The 7,201-nt window shown below is 42.0% G+C and overlaps 1 pseudogene; it reads left to right on the top strand.

Annotated features, from left to right (window-relative positions):
- Positions 1-5,094: 5,094 nt before the first annotated feature.
- Positions 5,095-5,418, top strand: LOC116561240 (annotated as a pseudogene).
- Positions 5,419-7,201: the final 1,783 nt, after the last annotated feature.

A 7,201-nucleotide genomic window follows, 5' to 3' on the forward strand; every position in this document is an offset into this window, starting at 1 on the left:
CACTTGTTCACCCTTTCATAATTTTTTTTTCCATTTGGTGAAGTTTTTGTCTGTTTTTATGTACAAATTTTTCATTTTTTAAAAAATTTGATCATTTTTCTCTCTGGAAACACCCGAAAAAGGTGTTAAAAGTCTCTGTTCATTGCATAGGCAACTTATTCTAAATTGTCCTAGTTATGAATTCTATAATTCATTTATTTATTCTTCAGATCTGTTCCTTTTAAGCAACTCTTTGGAAAGCGAATTGCTGCAGAGAGAAGAACTTTATTAACTAAAAGGAGATTTAGGGCTCATCTGTAGATTGTTTAATTTCTGAAGTAAACCAATGCAAGATATTGGTAGGGGGTCCCAGAGAACAGACCAATCTGCACAATGTCCTATTAACCTAGAATTCAAAACTAGTCCCCCAGCAGGCCTCAAAAGTTAAACACAGGGCCAGGCCCAGTGGCTCACGCCTGTAATCCCAGCAGTTTGGGAGACTGAGGTGGGTGGATCACCTGAGGTCAAGAGTCCAAGACCAGCTTGGCCAACGTGGTGAAACCCCGTCTCCATCAAAAATACCAAAAATTAGCCAATCTTGGTGGCAGGCACCTGTAATACCAGCTACTCGGGAGGCTGCGGCAGGAGAACCGCTGGAACCTGGGAGACAGAGGTTGTAGTGAGCTGAGATTGCACCGCTATACTCCAAATCCAACCTGGGAGAGACAGTGGGACCCTGTTTTGAAAAAAAAGAAGGACTAAAATTTAGATCCTTTGAACATGGATAAAACTTAAAAATATTAGGCTGAGTGAAATAAACCAGGCACAAAAGGACAAATGTTGCATTATTTCACTCATATGAAGTACTTTGAATAGGTAAATTCATAGAAACAGGCCAAGCATCATGGCTCACGCCTGTAATGCTGGCACTTTGGGAGGCTGAGGTAAGCAGATTCCTTGAGGTCGGGAGTTCAAGACCACCTTGGCCAACATGATAAAACCCCATCTCTACTAAAATTACAAAAATATTAGCCGGCCGTGGTGGTGCATGCCTATAGTTCCAGCTACTCCAGAGGCTGAGGCATGAGAATTGCTTGAACCCAGGATCCATAAGTTGTAGTGAGCTGAGATCACACCACTGCACTCCAGCTGGAGTGACAGAGCAAGACTCCATCATGCTGGGAATGGTGACTCAAGTTTGTAATCCCAGCACTTAGGGAGGCCAAGGCAGGCAGATCATGAGGTCAGGAGATGGACACCATCCTGGCTAACACAGTGAAACCCCGTCTCTATTAAAAATACAAAAATTAGCCAGGCGTGGTGGTGGGCGCCTATAGTCGCAGCTCCTTGGGAAACTGAGGCAGGAGAATTGCTTGAATCTGGGAGGTGGAGGTAAGCTGAGATTGCACCACTGTACTCCAGCCTGGGCAACAAAGTGAGACTCCATCTCAAAAAAAAAAAAGTGGCCGGGCGCGGTGGCTCAAGCCTGTAATCCCAGCACTTTGGGAGGCCGAGGCGGGTGGATCACGAGGTCAAGAGATCAAGACCATCCTGGTCAACAAGGTGAAACCCCGTCTCTACTAAAAGTACCAAAAATTAGCTGGGCATGGTGGCGCGTGCCTGTAATCCCAGCTACTCAGGAGGCTGAGGCAGGAGAATTGCCTGAACCCAGGAGGCGGAGGTTGCGGTGAGCCGAGATCGCGCCATTGCACTCCAGCCTGGGTAACAAGAGCGAAACTCTGTCTCAAAAAAAAAAAAAAAGAAGAAGAAAAACATAGAAACGGAAAGTAGAATACCTGTTACCTGGGACTGGGTGGAAAGTGAATGGGAAATTATTGCTTAATGGATACAGAGTTTCTGTTTGAGATGATAAAAAAGGTTCTGGAAATTGGTAGTATGGTTGCACAAAACTGTGAATGTATTTAATGGCACTGAATTGTACACTTTAATTTTAATTTTTTTTTTCCTCAAGACGGAGTGTTAATCTGTCACCCAGGCTGGAGAGCAGTGGCACAATCTCAGCTCACTGCAGCCTCTGCCTTCCAGTTTCAAGCAATTCTCCTGCTTCAGCCTCCTGACTAGTTGGGATTACTCCACCACACCTGGCTAATTTTTGTATTTAGTAGAGATAGGGTTTCACCATGTTGGCCAGGATGGACTTGAACACCTGACCTCTGGTGATCCACCTGCCTCAGCCTTCCAAAGTTCTAGGATTACAGGCACGAGCCACCTCACTCAGCCTGAATTGTACACTTTAGAATGATTAACATCTACTCCATAAAAATTAAAAATAAAAAGTGTGGCCGGGCGCAGTGGCTCAAGCCTGTAATCCCAGCACTTTGGGAGGCCCAGGCGGGTGGATCACCAGGTCAAGAGATCGAGACCATCCTGGCCAACATGGTGAAACCCCGTCTCTACTAAAAATACAAAAAATTAGCTGGGCATGGTGGTGCGTGCCTGTAATCCCAGCTACTCAGGAGGCTGAGGCAGGAGAATTGCCTGAACCCGGGAGGCGGAGGTTGCAGTGAGCCTAGATCACGCCATTGCACTCCAGCCTGGGTAACATGAGTGAAACTCCGTCTCAAAAAAAAATAAAAATAAAAATAAAAATAAAATAAAAAATAAAAAGTGTTTAATAAGAATGGTTCAAATGGTAAGTTATATGTTCTCTGGGGTTTGTTTTGTTTTGTTTTGTGTGTGTTTGGAGTGCAGTGGCACCATCTTAGCTCACTGCAACCTCTGCCTTCTGGTTTCAAGCGATTCTCCCGCCTCAGCCTTCTGAGTAGCTGGGATTACAGGCACCTGCCTAATTTTAGTTTTTTCAGTAAATAATATATCAGCAATGTTGATATAAGTACCATTTAGTCCCCAGGTTTTATGGCAAGAAGGAATTATAGCAGAACTTGAGATGGGATGGACGTTGTCAGGAGGTTATATACTTTAAGACGGAAAAGCATACTTTAATATTGTCCCATGATATCGTCTCTAGATACAGTACTTGGCTACGATTTTAGGAGACATTTTTCTTTTTTTTTTTTTTTTTTGAGATAGTTTCACTCTGTCCCCTAGGCTAGAATGCAGTGGCATGATCTCAGCTCACAGCAACCTCTGCCTCCCAGGTTCAAGCAATTCTTCTGCCTCAGCTTCTTGAGTAGCTGGAGCGGCAGGCATGTGCCACCATGCCCAGTTAATTTTGTATTTTTAGCAGAGACTGGATTTTGCCATGTTGCCCAGGCTAGTCTCAAACTCCTCACTGCAAGTGATCTGTCCATCTTGGCCTCCCAAAGTGTTGGGATTACAAGCATGAGCCACTTCATCTAGCCTAGGAGCATGTTTTCTTTTGGAACAGGAATGTGAGCTTATGATTAGAAAAGTATATTTGAATTATATTGGCCTAGGGCTACTTTGGAACTGTAGAATGAGAAAACATATGTGTTTGTCAGACTTGATAATAATAGCTAAAATGTATTGAGCACTGCATTCATGCCAGAGATGTACTCATTTTATCCTAATGACAATTTGTGAGGTAGCCTTAGATTATTACTTAGGAATAAGTAAACTGAGACACAGAGAGATTAACTTGTTCAAGTTCATAAAACATGTGATGAAGTGGCAGAGTTACTTTTCTAGCTCAGGCAGAGTCTACATTCTTTACCATTGTACTGAGAGGACCCAGCCGCGGCCCCTGAAGCTCTGTGTTTGATACCATGTGATATGGTTCCCCTACTTCCAGTCACCAAAGATTGGATGCCTGATGACACAGGAACTGCTGATTCAGAAACACACATGCACAATGTGAACTAAGCCAGTCATTTTCCTTCTCTTGGCTTCATTAATCTCTTCTAATACAAAGAGATAATGCTGATCAATGGTAAGATTAAAGGTAAAACCACGCCCTGATTTTATGGCAGACCAAAGCCTGCTGTGAGCCAACTTATGAGGAAGCAGAAGAGACACAATGGCCAGTGAGGAAGCTGGGCTGCTTAGGACAGCAGTAAGAACTACTCAAAACTTGGAAAAATTAGGAACTGTAAAAGCTGGTTCTATCAGTCATGAATCCTAGTTGGAAATTGGTAAGGCCTAGTTATTCTAGTTATTGTCTTTCAGAGTGAGGGTTTGAAAGATCTTGTCTAGTCTGTCACCAGTTAAGGGCGCATCTCTAGCATTCCCGATCACACTGTTTCTGTTTGGACTGTTTCTCGTTTTCAGGTTAGAGACTGGAAGCCTGACTATAGTGTCATATGAGTTTCCTAGGGCTGCCAGAACAAATTCCCGTTAACTTAGTGGCTTAAACAACAGCCACTGTTATCTCAGAGAACAGCCATTTATTCTCTCAGAGTTCTGGAAACCAGGAATCTGAAGTCAAGGTGTCGGCAGGGCTGTGCCCCCTCCACAGGCTCTGGGAAAGATTCCATTCCTTTCCTTTTCCAGCTTCTGTGGCTGTCCACATGCCTTGACTGGTGGCTGCTTTCTCCAGTTTCCTCTGCCTCTTTATTCACAGGGCCTTCTTCTCTGTGTCTGTCTTCCTCCTCCTGTGTCTCTTATAAGGATATCTGTCATTGGTAATACAGGATGATCTCATCTCAGGGTCCTTAATTTAATTAATCTGCAAAAACCCCTTCTCCAAATAAGGTCACATTCACCATGGCTCAGCATTAAGACACGGACATATATTTTGAGATGCTGCCATTCCACCTATTCCAGGTCCTGGATGTGGCATGGTGCCACTGTTTTTCTAAAAGCCTAGGGAAAGACAAAGGAGATTCATACACTCTCAGGTTTCTGTCAGTATTTCTTTTGTTTAATGATCTCTATGGGTGAGGGCCCATGAAATTCCAGAAGGATTGCTAGAACAAGCATCAGCCTATAAAAGCCTGCATGTTTTATGTCTGAAGGATGGGGAATGCCTTTACAAACAATTCAATTAGATGAGCCATTACTCTTTCCAGGGTTAACTTTGAGGACTCCCAGAAAGATAAAATAATAAGAAAAATAGCTGAAATCCTGCCATTTGACCAGTGAAAGTTACTGATCTAATGGACTTAAAAATCTCACCGAGGGACCTGATAGAAATTTGCATGAACGCAGCAGCTGGATTTCCACAGTTCTAGCTTCATGTTCACAGTGTTTCCCTTGCTCAAAAAGGCACTGAGTAATCTCCAAGTTTGAAGCATCTGGCAACAAGGCTGAGCCACCAGAAACATACACCTGATTTTCATGACAAACACAGTAATGCTGTATGAGCCAGTGAAGCCACTTTCTGTATTGCTGTATGGATATGTATAGCAACACAAACTGGAATAAAATGGGACCGGGAACCTGTCCCCAAGTGGAAGAGTCACCCCAAAGGAATGGAGAGATTAGTAGTCATCCCAGCTGGTATAATACTGAATTGTTTAGAAAAAAACTCATAATTGATGCCAAGTAAAAGCACTGCATACCCATTAAAACATGATATTATCGAAGAAATAGTGAATTCTTAAAAGAAAAATCTTGGTCAGGCATGGCGACTCAGGCCTGTAATCCCAGCACTTTGGGAGGCCAAGGTGGATTGCAGGGTCAGGAGTTCAAGACCAGCCTGGCCAAGATGGTGAAACCCTGTCTTTACTAAAAATACAAAAATTAGCTAGATGTGGTGGTGGGCGCCTATAATCCCAGCTACTCGGGAGGCTGAGGCAGGAAAATCACTTGAACTCAGGAGGTTGCAGTGAGCCAAGATAGCGCCATTGCATTCCAGCCTGGGCAACAAGAGCGAAACTCCATCTCAAGAAAGAAAAGTCTTGAAAGCAGCCAGAGTAAAATAATACCTTATCAATAAGGGTAAAATAATACCTTATCAATAAGGGAAACAATTAAAATGACAGTGTACTTATCAAAAAGCACAGAGGCCAGAAGGAAGTGGCACAATATTTTTTTCAGTGCTAAAACCAAAAACTGTTGATATGGTTTGGTTGTGTTCCCACCCAAATCTCATCTTGAATTCCCACATGTTGTGGGAGGGACCGGATGGGAGGTAATTGAATCATGGGGGTAAGTCTTTCCTGTGCTAGTCTCATGATAGTGAACAAGTCTCACAAGATCTGATCATTTTTAAAAGAGGAGTTTCTCTGCACAAGCTCTCTCTTTGCCTGCTGTCATCCATGTAAGATGTGGCTTCCTCCTCCTTGCCTTCCACCATGATTGTGAGGCTTCCATAGCCATGTGGAGCTATAAGTCCACTTAAACCTCTTTTATAAATTGCCAAGTCTAAGCTATGACTTTATCTGCAGAATGAAAATGGACTAATGCAACTGTCAACTCAGAAAATTATACCCAGCAAAAATAATATAAAGAAGAAACCAAAATATTCTCTGATTTAAAAAAAAAAAAAAAAACAACTAGGAAAATTTGTGGTCAGCAGATCTATTCTCAAAGACTGGCTGAAAGAAGTTCTCCAAATAGAAAGGAAATGACAAAAGAAGGAACTTTGAGACATTAGGAAGGAAGAAATAACATATTAAGGAAAAGAATGGATAAATATCATATGCTTTTTCTTCTCAAGTTTTATAAATTAAGTTTGATGATTGAAGCAAAATGTATAACACTGTAGTTATACAATGTAGTTGCAAATGTATGCAAAGGATATACTAAAGACAGTTATAAGCAGGGGAGGGCAAATGGATATAAAGATTTAAGGTTTTATACTGTACTTGAACTAGTGAAATGAAAACACTAGTAGACTGTGATAAGTTATGTATACATAATGTAATATCTAAAGCAAACACTTAAAAAGCTATAAAAAGAGATAGTCTCAAAAACACATTAGACAAATCAAAATAAAATTCTACAAAATGTTCAAGCAACCCACAGGAAGGCACATAAATAGAGAAACAGAAAAGAAAAACAGAAAATGAAATAATAAAATGGCAGGCACATTGTTTCTCAGTCTTTTGGCTAAGATCAAGTGTAAAATGGCAGACTTAATCCATTATTTTTAATTAATTAATTAATTAATTTTTGAGATAGCATCTCTCTCTGTTGCCCAGACTGGAGTGCAGTGGTACCATCATGGCTCACTACAGCCTCAACTTCCTGGGCTCAAGTGATCCTTCCACCTCAGCCTCCAAAGTATAGCTGGACCACAGGTGTACACCACTATGTCCAGCTCATTTTTAATTTTTGTAGAGATAGGGTCTCACTGTGTTGCCCAGGCTGGTCTTGAACTCCTAGGCTCAAGCAGTCC

The sequence above is a fragment of the Sapajus apella genome, unplaced genomic scaffold, assembly GCF_009761245.1.
Source record: "Sapajus apella isolate SASKATOON/1434 unplaced genomic scaffold, GSC_monkey_1.0 scaffold28, whole genome shotgun sequence".
NCBI classification, from domain to species: domain Eukaryota; kingdom Metazoa; phylum Chordata; class Mammalia; order Primates; family Cebidae; genus Sapajus; species Sapajus apella.